Source organism: Loxodonta africana, chromosome 1, assembly GCF_030014295.1.
Source record: "Loxodonta africana isolate mLoxAfr1 chromosome 1, mLoxAfr1.hap2, whole genome shotgun sequence".
Lineage (NCBI taxonomy): Eukaryota > Metazoa > Chordata > Mammalia > Proboscidea > Elephantidae > Loxodonta > Loxodonta africana.
Window position 1 is genome coordinate 30,113,526 of NC_087342.1, and position 17,565 is coordinate 30,131,090.

Consider the following 17,565-nt stretch of genomic DNA (forward strand, 5'->3'; position numbering starts at 1 on the left):
ACCAGGAGGCTCGTCAGTCTTAGCCTGGACTCAGACGGGGTAAACGTGTCCTCCCCAAAAGTCTGTAATTGAGACCCTGGCTTCCTGTGGATTTGGGATGTCAGTTTACCCTATTTCAGCGGGATAGGAACAATCAAGTCAAGGAGTTAATATAAAAAGTGAAACAGGATACTCCTGGGACATAAGAGAAGCAAATCCAAAATCTCTCCCAAGAGACAGTCCAGAGACACAAATGAAGTAGGTCCTACTGGGACAGTCCCACTGAAGATGTGCTCAAAATGAACAATTTTAAAGCATGTGATGAAATAATGCACCGTGAGTGGATGTCAGCAAAAATCACAGACAGCGGTACCAGACATCCAGAACTTCAAATAGTTCGTCAAGTAGAAACTATTTTTTAACTGTATTTAAAATGATTAAAGGCATAAAATAAGGAATTAAAAAAAAAACAAACCATTGCCCAAGTGTCGACTCCAACTCATAGTGACCGTATAGGACAGAGTAAAGCTGCCCCACAGGGTTTCCAAAGAGCGGCTGGCGGATTCGAACTGCCGGCCTTTTGGTTAGCAGCCAAGCTCTTAACCACTGCGTCACCAGGGCCTGTTACAGCACAGAGCTTCTTAGAGACATCAACACTGACATGGGGATGAGTAGTAGGGTGGTAGTAGGTTGACATAATGAAGTAGAAAAAAAAAATTCTAAGGCTCTTCCTAACTTATCCTTTCCTTCTTCCTGGTATCCAGATATGGAGTCCTGGTGGTGCAGTGGTCAAGAAAGCAGAGCCAGGAGCTCGCTGGTCCTTTGGACCAGGGGTCTCTGTGCTGAGATGCTCCTAGGCCAGGGTAAGATTGATGACAAGGACCTTCCCCCAGAGCTGACAGAGAGAGAAAGCCTTCCCCTCAAGCTGGCACCCTGAATTCGGACTTCTAGCCTCCCAGACTGTGAGAGAATATGTTTCTGTCTGTTGAAGCCATCCACTTGCGGTAGGTACTTCTGTTATAGAGGCACTAGATAACTAAAATAATACACAGGTTGTGGAAAAAACAAGCTACCCTGCTCCCTCTTCTCCCTTTCTCCAGGAACCCCATGTAAACAGCTGGTCAAGAAAAACCCAACGCATTCAGTAATGAGTATAAAAAAGGAACCAGTGCAGCATCGATATAAAGATATTATAAGTAAAAATAAGGAAAAAGTACAGCACCAGTTAAGAGATAAAGACAATTCACCTAAAAATATGCCAAAGAGTAGTTCAAAATTATAACTAAATATTCTTCCATAAATGTCACAAAGAATAAATCCTCAAAGAGGCAATTGCCTCTACGAAGACAGACCACAAAGCAGAACAATAAGGACTCAGGAAAAAGAAGGCAATATAACCGTGGATAAAATGTGAGCTGGTAAAGTCCAGGAAAGAAGAGGAAGAAGGAGAAAAATCACAGAAATGAAAAGGAAATTGAAGGAGCAAAAAGGAGAATAGATTTGGTGAAAAACACAGGAAAGTGATACAAGTAGAAATAAGAAAAGTAAACAAAATGAGTTTCAAATAGTTTAAAAACTGACTGCACAGAAAGTCACAGAGAAGAAAGGCAACGGGTTATACAACTATTAAGTGTTCGGCTGCTAACCAAAAGGTTGGCAGTTCAAATCCAGCAGCTGCTCCTTGGAAACCCTATGAGGCAGTTCTACTCTGTCCTATACGGTCACTATCCGTCGGAATTGACTCAACAGCAACGTTTTTTTGGGTTTTATTCTTTAAACTATAGGTTTGGGGAAAACCTCATAGTGGAGTGGTTAAGAGATATGGCTGCTAACCAAAAGGTTGGCAGTTTGAATCCACCAGGCGATCCTTAGAAACCATATGGGGCAGTTCTACTCTGTCCTATAGGGTTGCTATGAGTCGGAATCAACTTGACGGCAACGGATTTAGTTTTTTGTTTTAAATGTATTTTATAAATTCTTTACATAGGATTTACGTCACAACAAAGTAAAAATAAAAACTCAATGGAAAAAACTAAAAGTAAAATAAAAATACAGGCACATAAACCTTAATTTCATCATAGGGGTTGTATCTGTTCTTAAGTATAACCCATAAACTATAATACTAAACTAAAAATAGTCATTCTGATCTTTACATCACAAGAAAGTAAAAATAAAAACTTAATGGAATAAAATTTCTGCGAATCAAATCTAACAACATAAAAAGAATAACACATCATGACCAAACGGATTTATCCCAGGAATGCATGGTTGGTTTTTCTAAAACCAGTCAATACAGCTCACCATTTTAACAAGTGAAAAAAAGAAAAACCATATGATTATCTCTATAGTCACAGAAAAAGCATTTGACTAAATCCAACAATGTCCATTCCTGAAAAAAAATAAATAAACAACTCAGCAAATTGAAGGGAACGTCCTCACCCTAATAAAGGGCATCCTTGAAAACTTACCATTAATGTCAGATATTTTAGTGAATGACTGAAGGCTTTCCAAATAACTAGGACAAGACGAGAACATCAACTCTCACCATTGTTATTCAACATCGTACTGGAGGTTCTAGCCAGTGTAATATGGCAAGAAAGAGAAAAGACATCTAGACTGGAAAAGAAGTAAATCTGTCTGTCTTCGCAGACAACATGATTATCCATGTAGAAAATCTAAAGGAATCTACAAAAAAGCTACTAGACTGAAGCAAGACTTCAGGATATATGATCAATATATTAAAATCAATTGTATTCTATGTATGAGAAACAAACGGCCTGACATTGAAATTTAAAAATACCGTTTACAATAGCATCAAGGAGTAAATAACAGAACACTACGCAACTATCAAAAAAAAAAAAAAAAAAAGACAGTCTCTACAAATGAATATAAAAAGACTGCCAAAACATATTAAGTGGAAAAAGCAAAGTACAAAATAGCAAATATAGTTTTCTACCATTTGTGTAAAAAAAAAAAACAACAAAAAAAAAACCCAATGCCATTGAGCCGATTCCAACTCACAGTGACCATCTGTGCAAAGAGGGAGGAAATACAAACTAATACCTAGAATATACGAAAAACTCTCAAAACTCAACAGTAATAAAAGAACCCAGTTTTTTTTTTTTTTTTTTTTTTAGTAAGAACACAGGTAAAAGACATGAAGAGATGTTTCACCGAACAAATAACAGTAAGAGATGATCGGTGTCGTTAGCCATTAGGAAGATGCAAATTAAAACAGCCAGGAGATCACTATACACCTATCAGAATAGCTGAAATATAAGGGCACCACTAAAAGCTGGTGAGGATGCAGAAAAAGTGGAATACTCCACACTGCTGAATATAAAGTGTATAGCCGCTCTGGAAAAGTTTGGTAGTTTCTTAAAAAATTAAATAAGCACCTATCATACAATCCAGAAACTGCACTCCTGAGCCTTTCTCACAGACAAAAGAAAGCAAAGGCTTATGTTCACACAGAAACCTGTACATAAATGTTTAAAGCAGCTTTGTTTGTAGTAGCCAAAAACTGGAAGCCACCCACATGGTCTGCAGTGGGTCAATGCTTAAACAAACCATGTCTCATGAATTGAATTATGCCCCCCCAAAAATGTGCCTGTTTACTTTGGTTAGGCCATATGTGGTTGTCCTCCATTTTGTGATTTTCCTATGTGCTATAAACCATACTCTCTGCCTGTGGTTAAAAGGATTAGAGTCACCCGACCCAATGTAATGGGAATTCGCGTGGGATGTGGCCTGCATCACCTTTTATCTTACATGAGAAAAAAGGGAGGCAAGCAGAGAATAGGGACCTCATACCACCAAGAAAGCACCACTAGGAGCAGAGCACGTCCTTTGGACATGGGGTCCCTGCGCCTGAGAAGCTCCTCGACCAGGGCAAGATTGAGGACAAGGACCTTCCTCCAGAGAAAGCCTTCCCCTGGAGCCGATGCCCTGAATTTAGACTTGTAACCTACTGGACTGTGAGAGAATAAATTTCTCTTTGTTAAAGTCATCCACTTTTGGTATTTGTGTTATAGCAGCACTAGATGACTAAGACACCATGGTAGCTCTATACCACGGAGTACTGTTAGTTGCCGTCAAGTCAATACTCAACACCTTTTCATGTATGATTTGCCACATGCATACCTTCTTCAGCATACTGTGTGCCGCTTGGTGCTGTTTACCTGAAGTCCTTCCACACAGACATAGTGAGCAAACCTGCTTAACTACTTGGTCTCAAAAGTTTGCAGAATATTCCTGAGAAAGTGGCTCCATTTTGAGTCTCCAAAATAAAAAAAAAAAAGCAAATACTTCTCTGACTTCTTCTACACAGAGCCCTATAATTGGCCAAAGAAGACCGCTTCTCTTGTTAGAGATTCCTGGATATTTAAGACTTATTAAAGAAGACAATGTGGATGCGTGAATCAAATTCTGAGCTGACAGATAGAAAACCTCAATTTACGCCTGTCAATTTTTTGAGTGACTGAATAGATCATTTGACTGCACTGTGACTACTTTACCATTTGCCAGCTGAAGACGTAATCGCTGGCTTTCCCTGGCTCACAGGGACAGTGTGGAAGGACTGAAACAACCAATGCAGATTCCTTTGCTTTTGGGGACAGTGGCATTAATTCTCCTAATTTGTACCCTAAAGGTCAATCAGGCAATGAAAACTGTACGGTTTGAAAATGATTCAAAATTTTAACAGAAAGCCTAGTGGGGGAAATATAGGTGTGTGTATACCTATGTGTGTACATATATATGTACACACACACACACATATATATGCCAAAATAGATATACATACCTACACAAACACAAATACACACACAAAGAGACAGAGAGATCTTCAGGGACTTATCAGAGCTAACCGTTGCCGTCCAGTTGCTTTTGACTCATAGTGATCCCACAGGACAGAGTAGAACTGCCCCATAAGGTTTCCAAGGAGTGGCTAGTGGATTCCAACTGCTGATCTTTTGGTTAGCAGTCTGAGCTCTTAAGCACTGCACCACCAGGGCTCCTTATCAGAGGTACAGTACCCGCTGCCGTCGAGTCGATTCCAACTCAGTGACCCTATAGAACAGAGTAGACCTGCCCCATAGAGTTTCCAAGGAGCTCCTAGTGGATCCGAACTGTTGACCTTTTGGTTAGCAGCTGTAGCACTTAATCACTACGCCACCAGGGTTTCCTTATCAGAGCTAGGCAGCTGGTACTCCCAATATTAGCATACAAACATCCTGAACAGCTATACAGCAGGTATATACAGATCTCCGTGTGTATATGTATTTTTCTTTTTTTCCAGGTATGAGGATAACAAAATAATCTTCTCGGAAAGATCTGACTCCCAGAACCTGCACGTCAATCAAGCCTCAGGGATAAGGTGGTATGCTATACATCCACACCATTTTCCCTTCTTCAAGTCGTCTCCAGGGAAGCACGGAATAGACAGGGAAAGCTCCTAGTGCCTCACTGCATGTTCCATGTTCGACTTTTAGCTTCTGTCCACTCTTTGGCATGACCTCTAGATGCAGAAATATATGCCAACAGCTGCTTTAACAATGACCATGCAAGATCTGCTTTCCCAGAGGAAGGTTAAATGAAGCTAGACGAAGAGCTTGGTAGATTACTGTACGGCCTCATTAAGATCTCTTAAAATTATTTTTCAAATCTTTTTGGGTTGATTCATATTACTAAAATGCTAATGTTTATTTATATTTCTATTTCCATAAAACATAAACATGCAGTATAGCAAGTGAAAATAACTAAAATAGGCGAAACTACTTTCCAGTCCATCGACTAGCTTCTGAGTTTGACAACACTGCTAGAAGTTCCAATCAACCGTGCAAGTATGACTAACATGGCTATCCTAAAATGGAAGAAGTGCAGCAAGAACGCTCCTTAGAAGCAAGGAAGGGGAGATTTTGTCTCACATACTTTGGACACGTTATCAGGAGGAACCAGTCCCTGGAGAAGGACATCATACTTGGTAAAGTAGAGGGTCAGTGAAAAAGAGGAAGACCCTCAACGAGATGAACTGACATAGTGGCTGCAACAATGGGCTCAAGTATAACAACGGTCATGAGGCTGGTGCAGGACTGGGCAGCATTTTATTCTGTTGTACATAGGGTCGCTATGAGTCAGAACTCATACAACATTATAAAATGAATTCAATTGTAGTTTCTTTTTTAAAAGATGTATTTCAACATCTTCCTAAAACTCATGAATTATTTAGTCATTTTTCTCTATCAAAGTAAGCTACCTGACAACGTCATGGTCTGAGATTACCAAAGAATTGAAGGATGCAACATATTATAACAGTGTGTGGAGGCTTCTGAGACAGACAGCCGGAATGCTTATTTTGGTTCTAATATTTACTGGTTAAAAACCAAAACCAAACCCAGTGCCGTCGAGTCGATTCCGACTCATAGAAACCCTGGTGGTGTAATGGTTATGTGCTACGGCTGCTACCCAAAGGGTCAACAGTTCAAATCCACCAGGCGCTCCTTGGAAACTCTATGGGGCAGTTCTACCCTGTCCTATAGGGTCACTATGGGTATTTACTGGTTAGATGATGTAAAAGCTGGACGATGAATAAGGAAGACCGAAAGAAGAATTGATGCCTTTGAATTATAGTGTTGGCAAAGAATACCGAATATACCATGGACTGCCAGAAGAACGAATAAATCTGTCTTGTAAGAAGCATAGCCAGAATGCTCCTTAGAAGCAAGGATGGTGAGACTTCATCTTACGTACTTTGGACACATTATCAGGAGGGACCAGTCCCTGGAGAAAAACATCATGCTTGGTAAAGTAGAGGGTCGGTGAAAAACAGGAAGACCCTCATCGAGATGTACTGACATGGTGGCTGCAACAATGGGCTCAAGCGTAACGATTGTGAGGATGGCACAGGACTGGGCAGGGCTTCATTCTGTTGTACTGACTCCATAGCGTCTAACAACATATTCGTGCAAGTTACACAACCTTTCTATGTGTCGGTTTACTCATTTGTAAAATGGGGATAAATATTAATAACTACCAGACAAGTATATTATAAAGATTAGAGGAAACAGTTGCCAGGCACATAGCACACAGTAACACTAGCCATGATCATGGACGTCTGTATTGCAAATGTTAAATTTTAAATCCAACTCTCAGTTCAAACCTCCCGGAGTTAGATTTAAAATATACTCCCATGGCTGACACACCATATCCAAAGTTTTTTTTTTTTTTTTTAATCCAGCATTAGATAAAACTTTACAGAGTAAATTAGATTCCTATTTGATAGTTTATACATAAAGTATTTCATGGCCTTGGCTTCACTCCCCACAATATGTCAGCACTCTCCCCATTTCTGTCCTGGGTTCCCGATTTCCTTTTATCCTGATTTTCTACCCCTTCCTGCCTTCTCAGCTTTGCTTTTGGGCAAATGTTCCCCTTCTGTTCTCGTATAGTTGACTGTCCTAAGGAGCACGTTCCTCTTGGGTGTTAGTGTTTATTTTATGGGCCTGTCTATTGTTTTGCTGAAAGGTGGTCTCCAGGAATGGCTTCTGTTCCAGGTCAGAAGGGTGTCTTAGGGCCATAGTCTCGGGGGTTCTCCAGTCTGTCTGACCAATAGGTCTGTTCTTTTTTGTGAATTTGATTATTTTGTTCTACATTTTTCTGCAGCTCTGTCTGGGACCCTCTGTTGTGATCCCGGTCAAGGCAGTTGGTAGTGGGAGCCAGGTACCATCTAGTTCTTCTAGTCTTGGGGTCAAATAAGCTGTGGTTCATGTGGTCCGTTAGTTCTTTGGACTAATTATTCCCTTGAGTCTTTGGTTTTCTTTACTCTCCTTTGCTCTGGATGGAAAAAGACTAATAGATGTGTCTTAGATGGCCACTCACAAGGTTTTAAGGCCTCAGACGCTACTCACCAAAGTAGGATACAGAACATTCTTTTTACGAACTATGTTGTGTCAACAGATGTCCCCCAGATCTATGGTCCTTTGCCTTTGAGTCTAGGAACTTCATCCCACGAGGTGTGGGGGTGTCATCCGACCTCCTCTAACTTCACAAGGGGGAGGAGAGAGAATCAAGATAGGCATCAGGCCAAAGCTGACTCCTATGAAGCAGAGGTCCTCCACCTTCCAACCTTTTTACCACTTATGACACCAGCCATTCCTCACACGACACTTTCTACTTCTCGGCTGGGTTCGATAATTCATTGCAATGGCCACACAGAACTCACAGACAATACTCACCGTTACTGGGCTTATTAGGGGAGTAACAGGTTACAACTTGGAATCAGGATCAGGGAGCATGCAGGCAAAGACTCCCTTCTTCAGTGCAGGACAGCTCTCTAATCTCTTCTTGGCCCCCTGAGGACAGGCTCCTCTCGGCCTCTTCAGGACAGGACTCCTCTCTCAGCCCTCAGCCCCACTCAGGCCTGGCCTCTAGCCTGCTCAGGCAAGTGTTACAAAGCTCTTTAGCTCTGCTGACAGGTGATCGGAGGCACCCCACTCTGCCAGGATGCCTCATGTCTGAAGGCTCTCAGATCTCTTGCTCCGTGGGTCAGCACACCCACTGTAGCTGCCTTGCTCCGTCGGCTGGAAAGCCTGATGTGTTGTCTTGTGCCGGTCTCCTGGTTCTGCTGCTGCCTCCGATTCTCTGCTGCATTTCTCGTGGTCTCTGGTGCTACAGCTCTCTCTGTCTCCTGGGTCCAGGAGCTTCTCCACACGTAGACCCTAGGTCCAAAGGACGCACTTCACCTCTGGCTCTTCTTTCTTGACGGTAGTGAGGTCCCCCCTACTCTGGGATTGGCTTTCTTTTTAATCCTAGCAGGAAGACAAAACTGACTAATCCCCTCATTAGAGTTCCAAACACTTGATGTGCATGGTCCCGCACCCACAAGGGTGCCATGCACTTTATCTGCATTAATAACTAGCTGTCCAATCTCCTTGGTGGGCCACAAGCACTTTATTTGCATAGTCCCACTCAATTCTTTTGTGAGCGTCACAAAGACTATGCATGGCTAGAAGGGCCATGTTACGTAATTCACTGCACCTCATGAAGGCTCAGTCTGCCACTTCTTCTTGCATCGCTACTGTGTATGAGCACGTAACACGCACTGCTGCTGTTCTCTGAGTATATCATTCTTTACATTTTTGCCTCTTTTGGCCTGTAAATCTTTTCTGGGGAAGACCAATATCCTTAAGTTTGAAAGAAGGTAAGAGATACTAATAAATTCCTTTATTTTCATTAAAATCTAGCAAAGCACACTTTTTTTCTTGGTCTTGAGAGATTTTACTCTTCTCATCTTTAATTTTTAGGTTTTCGCTTTAGCTATTTGTAATTTTGATACACGTTATTACAATTTTCAAAATCCACTCCATTTCTTTGAAACTCTTTCCTTCAACATTTGTTTTGCCCAGAAAACAGAAAAGCATTTCCTTACTTAACACGTTCAATGTGTGTACAAAAGCAAAAACATTCTTCTCACATGGGTTTTTTTCCTTAAATATTTTACTGAAGTGTGCTAACATTATCATATAATGATGTTTAGTTTTCATTTTTTCTTTTCATTTGAGATATCCATATTTTTTAGAAGGTCATAAATTACTTAATTTTTTAAGAATTTATTTCCTTTAAAAACAAATGCTTATTCCTTCACAGCCATGGACAAGAGAACGAGAAATTTATTTCTGAAAGAGAAATTCAATGTTGTCAAAATGATAACCAAAGAGAAAAAGGGTGTCAAGAAAGCTGTAATTAAGTTCAAGTGTAGCAAAATGCAAATTTACTCAATTACGAAAGACAAGGATAAAAAAAATTGAGAAGCACATGAGCAACACCAACATAAATGTCAAGAAAAGAAGGGAGGGAAATTACACAGAAATCAACAAAGCTATTCTGGAGTGGTTTCTTCAGGCTTCTGCCAAAAACATTCCCATTTCAGGGCCTATTTTGCAACCAAAGGAGAAGGAAAGGGTGACATTTTTAAAAGTTGATGGATTCTCAGGTTCTAACAGGTGGCTTCAGAAAAACAAACAAATAAACAAAAACATGGAATCGCCTGCAATGTAGCTTGCGGAAAGTCAAACAAGGTTGACGATGATGTTCAAAACTAGTTCACTAAACTATAAGAGATCATAAACGGGTATGGTAACCCTAACCCTAACCCTAAAGACACCACCAACACCCATGAAACTGCTCTATTTTACAGGGCAATGCCTAAAAGGGCCCTGAATATGAAGGGGGAATAAGGCTCACAGGGCTGGATTTCGGAAAAGCAGCTTACTGTCCCCTTGACCACGTTGGTGGATGGGCATTTGAGAAACCATGGGTAACTGGAAAGAGCGAGAAACCACGGCACTTCAAGGATATGGAAATTAATGAGCTTTCAGTAGAACTGAAACAGAATAAAAAAGCTTGGGTGACAGGAGCCATTTACAAAGAGCTTTTAAGTAAACTCAACAATAGCATGAAAAAACAAAATCAAAGCATTCTCTTGTTAGCTGACAATGTTACACTTATCAGCCCTCGTCCAATATTAACTTTTTTCCCACCACTCACCACATTGGTCCTACAACCTCTGGATAATGGCATTACGCAAGATACTAAACTATAGGAAGCTACTGCTTCCAAAAGTGATTGCCAACATTGAGATGTGCAAGATGGCGTCAGAGATTTTGGGGAAAATCGATATCCTTGATGCAATTTCATTTCTTAAACGATAAGGAAGACACTGCAGGAACTGCTTTAAGAACTGCGGTTTCTTATTCAGCAGTGGCGACAGTACACGAAACAAAATGGTTATCGAGCTGACAGCATCAGGCAGATTCCAGATGCAATAAATGACATTTACAGTGGTGTTTGAGAAAACAGGGTCACTGCCGCATCTGACATCGATATTGACAGAGAAATTACCACAGAAATGGACAATATAAACCTGCAAGATATCGTAGACTCACAATCTAAAGATGACAACGATGATGAAGACCTATCATTAGAAGAGTGGGAGCCTTTAAGTCAAAAACAAGTGTTCAGCTCTACAAAGACTTTGAAGGAATTTGGAAAAGTTAAAAAAAGAGACCAAGAGTTATGGGCTCTGAAATTTGTTTCAATAATTTCATCAGAAAGCCAAAACAAACTAAACAGTTGATGTTAGATGTTTTTACTAAAAAGCAAATTTCACCTGTATCTCTCTTCGAACAGTATATGCACACATCTGTATGTGATTTGAATAAACATGCAAATCATAAAAAATGATTTCCTATAAAATAGAAAAGAAACACTATTTTGGTGTTTACAAGGTAGGGTTCTTAACCGAGAGCGATAGAAAAGCGGTAAGACTGCACCCTGTCAAAGGCAGAAAACTTGTGAGACCTGGAAAAACAAGGCAATCCCGTGGGGTTCCAGCTTTCAAGGCTTTCACTGTATGTGGATCTTGGAACTCAAAAGGGCAACCTAGTTTGGAGACACTGGTTAGAGAGTCACCTGCTTAGATCATCTAGGAAAGGGATATAAAGCAATGACTCTTAAACCTCAACATGCTTAAGGTTCATCCAGCGGGCTGATCACCATCCTTATCACCAGTCCAATTCAGAAGGTGTGGGAAGTAACTCAAGAAAATGCATTTTTAACAAATACCCTCAAATGATTTTGAAGCAAACAATCCACTGGCAACATCCTGAGAAACACTGATACAGAACAGAAGATGAGGAATTCTAACGTTTATTGGTTAACTAGGAGAATAATTAACAGAGGAAACCAATAAGCAGCCAAGGAAACAGGAAAAATGCTGGAATCTGTGATACCAGAGAAGCCAAAGGGACAGGCTGTTTCCAGCAGTGGTCAACTGTGCTGAACGCCGCCGAGGCCCAGTAAGAGGAGGGCTGAATGGGACCACAGAAGTTTACGCACGTGGACTTGGCTGAAGAACAAGAGGGAGGTGAAAAAACGGGGACACTGACGACAACTCTTTGAAGATGTCTGGCTCTGTAAAGATGTGAAAAGGCTCCCTGGGTAGCACAATGGTTAAGCACTGGACTACTAACAGAAAGGTTGGTGGTTTGAACCTACCCAGAGGCACCTGGAAAGTAAGGCCTGGCAATCTGCTTCTGAAAAGGTCACAGCCTTGAAAGCCCTATGGAGCAGTTCCACTTTGCACACTTGAGGTCACCATGAGTTGGAATCGACTCGACAACAACTAACATCAACAAGGCTGTTGGGGATGGCACGGAGATGTGTTTATTGTCTGACTTTGTTTAGGGTGGAAAAGACTCAGGCACATATAAGTAACAATGAGGCTAAAGGTGTGTGAGAAAAAGAACACTCTAATTCCTTTTTATTCCTCTGTTCTAAGTGTTATAAAATAATTAAATAAGTTGACTCTTAAAGTTTTTTTTTTTTTTTTTTAAAGTAGATTGATAAAGTTATTGGCTGATAATCCCAATGTGGCTTCTCAGCCTTTTCCATGAGTTGACCTTATAATTGCCTTTTTGAAGGAATACGAAGTCAGTATATTAACGGAAGGAGCCCTGGTGGCATAGTGGTTAAGTTATTGTATAAGTTAGAATCATAGGTTTATAAGCTTCAAATGTTTCCTTAAATAAGTAAAAGCTACAACCTGTCAAAAACTCCACCAGACCCAAAAGTGATTTTCTGTAATTAATACAGGGCAAAATATTGATTGGTCTTCAGAAGTAAGCAGAAATACTGAATAGCATTACAGATTCTGACTCCATGGAAAGGGGGAGGCTCCTCACCAAAAAGAAAGATTAAAACTGAGCCAGCAGGCTTAAGTGCCACCTGCTGGTAAAATATAATTTCTGAGTGTTTTTTTTGCCTGAAAAACCAGTCTTAATAAAAATTTAAACCAACTCAGAGTTTGCCTACGTCTCCAATGAGTTTCCTCATACTGACACAGAATCTCAGATCCTCCCACCCAGCAAAGAAAGTCTTCCCAAACCCTTTTGGTCAGTTGGGCACCCTCCCTTTCTTTGAGTACATTTAATACTAGGACGTGCATAAATCCAAGAGCTGTTACATGGACAGTGGGTCATTTTAAACTGAAATATGCCTTCTCATAATTTCTACCCACTTACCATAGCCTTCTCCCTGCAGTAACACGGAAAATCCCCAACAGCCCTTCATCATATGAGGATAGTTATATTTTCTCTTTCTCTTCAAATTAAATAACCTCAGCATTTTTTTTTTTTTAAACTGTCTTTTGATATGTTTTTTAAACCTCTAATCTTCCCGGTCATGGAATGCGGCTTAGTTTGTCAACAGCCCATAAAATGTGGGCCTTAGAACTGAACACAATACCTTACAGGCTTTATTTCCAACAGGTGGTGTGGTGGTACTACTACTTGCCTTTATCTGGGCCTTAACACACTATTGGATCACACTAAGTTCGTGGTCAACTAAAACCCTGTCCGGCTAGGTCATCCCATTCCAGTACTCACGCAATTTAATTATCTGAGCCTAATACAAGCTTGGTAAAATACAGGGTCAATGAAAAAGAGGAAGACCCTCAACACAGTGGCTGCAACAATGGGCTCAAGCATAATAACGACTGTGAAGATGGTGCAGGACTGGGCAGTGTTTTGTTCTGTTGTACATAGGATGGCTGAGTCAGAACCGACCTGATGGCACCTAACAACAACAATACAAGGCTTGATGTCTGTCCTGGTTATAGTTCATCTAATTGATTCCAACTACACTTTCTTTCAAGATCATTTTGAACCTTGATTCTCAGTGCCATTACAATTTGGCAAGCAAGTCACTGAACCTTCATCCAAACCATTGATAAGGAAGCCCTTTAGATGTGGGCTCCTTTGAATATGAAAGTCTTAAGAGGTAATTAATATTAAGCAACCAAAGAACACTTTTTTAATAGCTGCAAAGCTGTATAACAGAACTATCTTGAGGATAATGGAAAATTTAGACAAAATTGTTATAAGTATTCCATTAATATAAAACCAAAAAACCAAACCTGTTGCTGTGGAATTGATTCCGACTCACAGCGACTTTACAGGACAGAGTAGAACTGCCCCACAGGATTTCCAAGGAGCACCTGGTGGATTTGAGTTGCCAATCTTCCGGTTAACAGACAGGTGCTTAACCACTTTGCTAGCAAGGCTCCATCCACTATTTAAAAAAAAAAAAAAACCTGGTTCCACCAAGTGGATTCTGACTCATAGCAACCCTATAAAACAGAGCAGAACTGCCCCCATAGGGTTTTCAAGCAGCTGCTGAACCTTTTGTTCAGCAGTCGAGCTCTTAACCACTTTGTACCAGGGCTCCTTCTATTAACATACTGACCTCATATTCTTTTCAAAAAGGCAATTATATGAGCTTAACACGGTTGTTTTAAGGTCAACTCATGCAAAAGGCTCACAAGCGACACTGGGGTTGTCAACAGATAGTTTCATAAATCTACTCTTCTTTTTTTAAAAAAAGCACACGTAAGAGTCAATTTATTTATTTTATGCTAACACTTGAAGCAGCGGATTTGTGACCAACTGTGCTGATGGGCTAAAGACCACCTTCTCCAGAGAAAACTGTCCTCCTGAGTGAAGTAAATTGTGTCTCTCCTGCCTAAGCATCCATGCTTAATCAAGTATCCCTTACTGGAAAATCAATCCAAAGTTTCTCACAAATTATTAACGGTGGCTCAGATCGTTTTCAAGTTCCAACAGCATCCTGAGTTATAATTCCACTGGGTCTGAAACCATCAAAAAGCAACTTTATATCACATATGCTGAGTTTCAGCTTTTTTCTTTAATATATTAATCAAGGGAGCCCTAACCAAAAAGGTCGGCAGTTCGAATCCACCAGTGCTCCTTGGAAACGCTATAGGACATTTCTACGCTGCCCTATAGGGTCGCTATGAGTTGGAATCAACTCAGTGGCAATGTTTTTTTGTTTGTTTTATTAATCTGGAGTTTTCCACTTTAAAGACCATTCTCTGTGCTGGTAAAATGGAAGCAAGATAAGAAGCAGTGTTTTTTAGTGTAGCGTAGCAGGCCAGATGTGGACCCGAAAGTCCAACTGCCTGGATTCAAATCCCAGCTCTATCATTTGTACCCTTGTGACCTGGAACAAGTTATTTACCCTCTCTGTGCCTCAGTCTCCTTTCTAAATGCAAATAAAAATAGTACCTACCTGAGAGTGGTAACAAGAATCAAATGAGGTAACAGGTGTGAGTTTTTAACAGTGCCTGCCACACAGGAAGCATTTCAGAGTGTGTTTGCCATGATTATTCTTCTTGGTCATCTGTTAGCATCTCCCCTCTCCCCCAGCCTTCCTGCCCTCACTCTGAAAATAAAAGCACAGCACAATGCTTACGTCTTGGGCTTTGGAATCAGAGAGACCTAGATCTGAAACCTGGCTCCAGCACCTGTCGGCAAGGTTGCCCTGGAAAGTTACTTAGTCTCTCTAAGCCTCAGTCTCCTCATCTATAAAATGGGGATAAAAACAACTTATCTGTTTCAGGAGGTGGCTGTGAAAATTAAATAAACATGAACGTCAAGTGCTCCGCATGGTACCTGACACACAACGCATGCTCAGTGTACCTTTGGTAAAATCCCTTCTTTTTGGGGGCCCCTTATTATTTGGGTAGGCATAATCGGGACCTGGACCATTCTCCTTTCTGACAGTCTTGCAGGTTCATGACGCTTTTGGCGTATGTCACTGGTTACAGACCTCCCTCCATCTTTTGTTCCTTGCTTTGCAAATAGATACTTTTCTCCAGGCTCCTCCACCTCTCCTACCTCCTTGTCTGTGGTTATTATGTCACAATTTGAGAATTTCCTGTACTCTGTGAACACCTTTTTTTTTCTGGGGGAGGGGGGACCTATAGCCATTAGGTTGTGCTTACATTTTTTCTGAAAAATTTGCTTTCTAAAATACAAAGTTCATGCTCAGTGTATTTTTCATGATTATAAAATACTGTTTATCTTAACAGTCTATCCCTCTACTTCCCCAATTATCGATTAAAAAAAAGAGAATCAATCAATACAGTAATGGTTCCCACCACTGTTTCCTTTACCTCCTATAATACTAAATCATTAACAAATCAAATAAAAATTTTTATCCGATGCTCTTTTTAGCAGAGTGAGACGTCCAGCAGATAGCAGCGTATTGGAAGCCCGTGACTACCACAGTTTCCCTGTGATTGCTACAACAAACCATCATCTACAGTTCCTGTCCACTGAGCTTCTTCAGTAGTTCTCCATCAGAACACGACTTTTGTTCCTTTCTTCTTCCATAAATACCAAGAGCTCTCTACATATGTCTCCTGGCACGGTGGTCTCTAGATTACACCACACCCTCAGCCTCTCCCAGCCTCCCGTTACATGTTTATTTTCAACAAAGCAGACCCTCCAATGGCGACAGCCCTGTCGTTAGCGCCACTGCGCCATCTCCTGGTGATAGGTGTCCTCATGTAAAACAACGTTTTCTTTGTATCTGCACTCTTGAGTACTGGGATACAAAGTATCTACATACATGGTTTTGATCCCAAATGCTTTCTTTCTGATATATGTTTTCCTCCTAAGTTATCTATTTTTACAATTTTATCTGGGCTTATTTTTCTTATTCTATTGATAAATTTAACGAGCCTCCATCCAAACAGGGTAACCAAAGTCACTCTGCCAGAGCTTAGCACTCTGGCATTAAAGAACACAGTTCAGGAAACCAAATCCTCCTCTGATACCATCCAACTGTTCCTTGCCATGTCTGTCCTTGCCTTCCACAGTTATGGGCCTCAAATGGAGACATAAAAAAAGTTACAGCCCATGTCTGCTCTTCAGAACTTCAAAACCACTAGATTTCTTCTAAATATTTCAGTTACTGTACATGAGAAAAAATTATTTTGACTAGACTGTAAACTTTAAGATCACACCCCCCCCCCCAAAAAAAAAACCCAAACCCACTGCTGTCGAGTCACTTCCAACTCATAGTGACCCCATAGGGTTTCCAAGGCTGTAAATCTTTACAGAAACAGACTGCCACATCTTTCTCCCATGGAGCAGCTGGTGGGTTCGAAACAATGATCTGCTGGTCAGCTGATGAGCACTTTAACCACTGCGCATCACTTGGACCATGTACATCTTACTATTACCCAGTGCCTAGTATATGTTAGACCAGGGGTCACAAACAATGGCCCAGATCCTGCCCTCAGTCTGCTTCTGTATGGCCCACAAGCTAAGGACAGTTTTTACATTTTTAAAGGGTTGTGCCATTTGGCCCTTTTTTGAAAAAGTTTGCTCACTCCTGTATTAGACACTCAAATATTTGTTAAAAGAAGTGAGGGAACTCTAGGGATAGGCAGGAAAAAACAGATCTGCAGCAAATATAACTGGCAATCACTGCCGAGAGAAAAACGTACACAATACTGCACAGGTCTTTAAACCGTTCCTTGGCTTCCATTTTGATTGCCTTCCAAGGTCTCTCACTAGCGTATTTTAGTGCCTGATCTATTCTTCAGTCACAGGTGCTCCTGGGAGAACTAAATTTAAATCTGGGTGGTATGCCTCTCCTCCAACTAGCTGGTGGCCTGTCTAATAACATAAATGTGAGTCATCAGCAAGGTGTCAGCCACTG

The 17,565-nt window shown here is 40.8% G+C and overlaps 1 protein-coding gene across 12 annotated transcripts in view; it reads right to left on the reverse strand.

The window, feature by feature from the left end:
* The window catches only part of VPS8 (VPS8 subunit of CORVET complex), a 229,439-nt gene that overhangs the window by 150,744 nt on the left and 61,130 nt on the right, over positions 1-17,565 (reverse strand). The gene's annotated exons all lie outside the window — the stretch shown is intronic.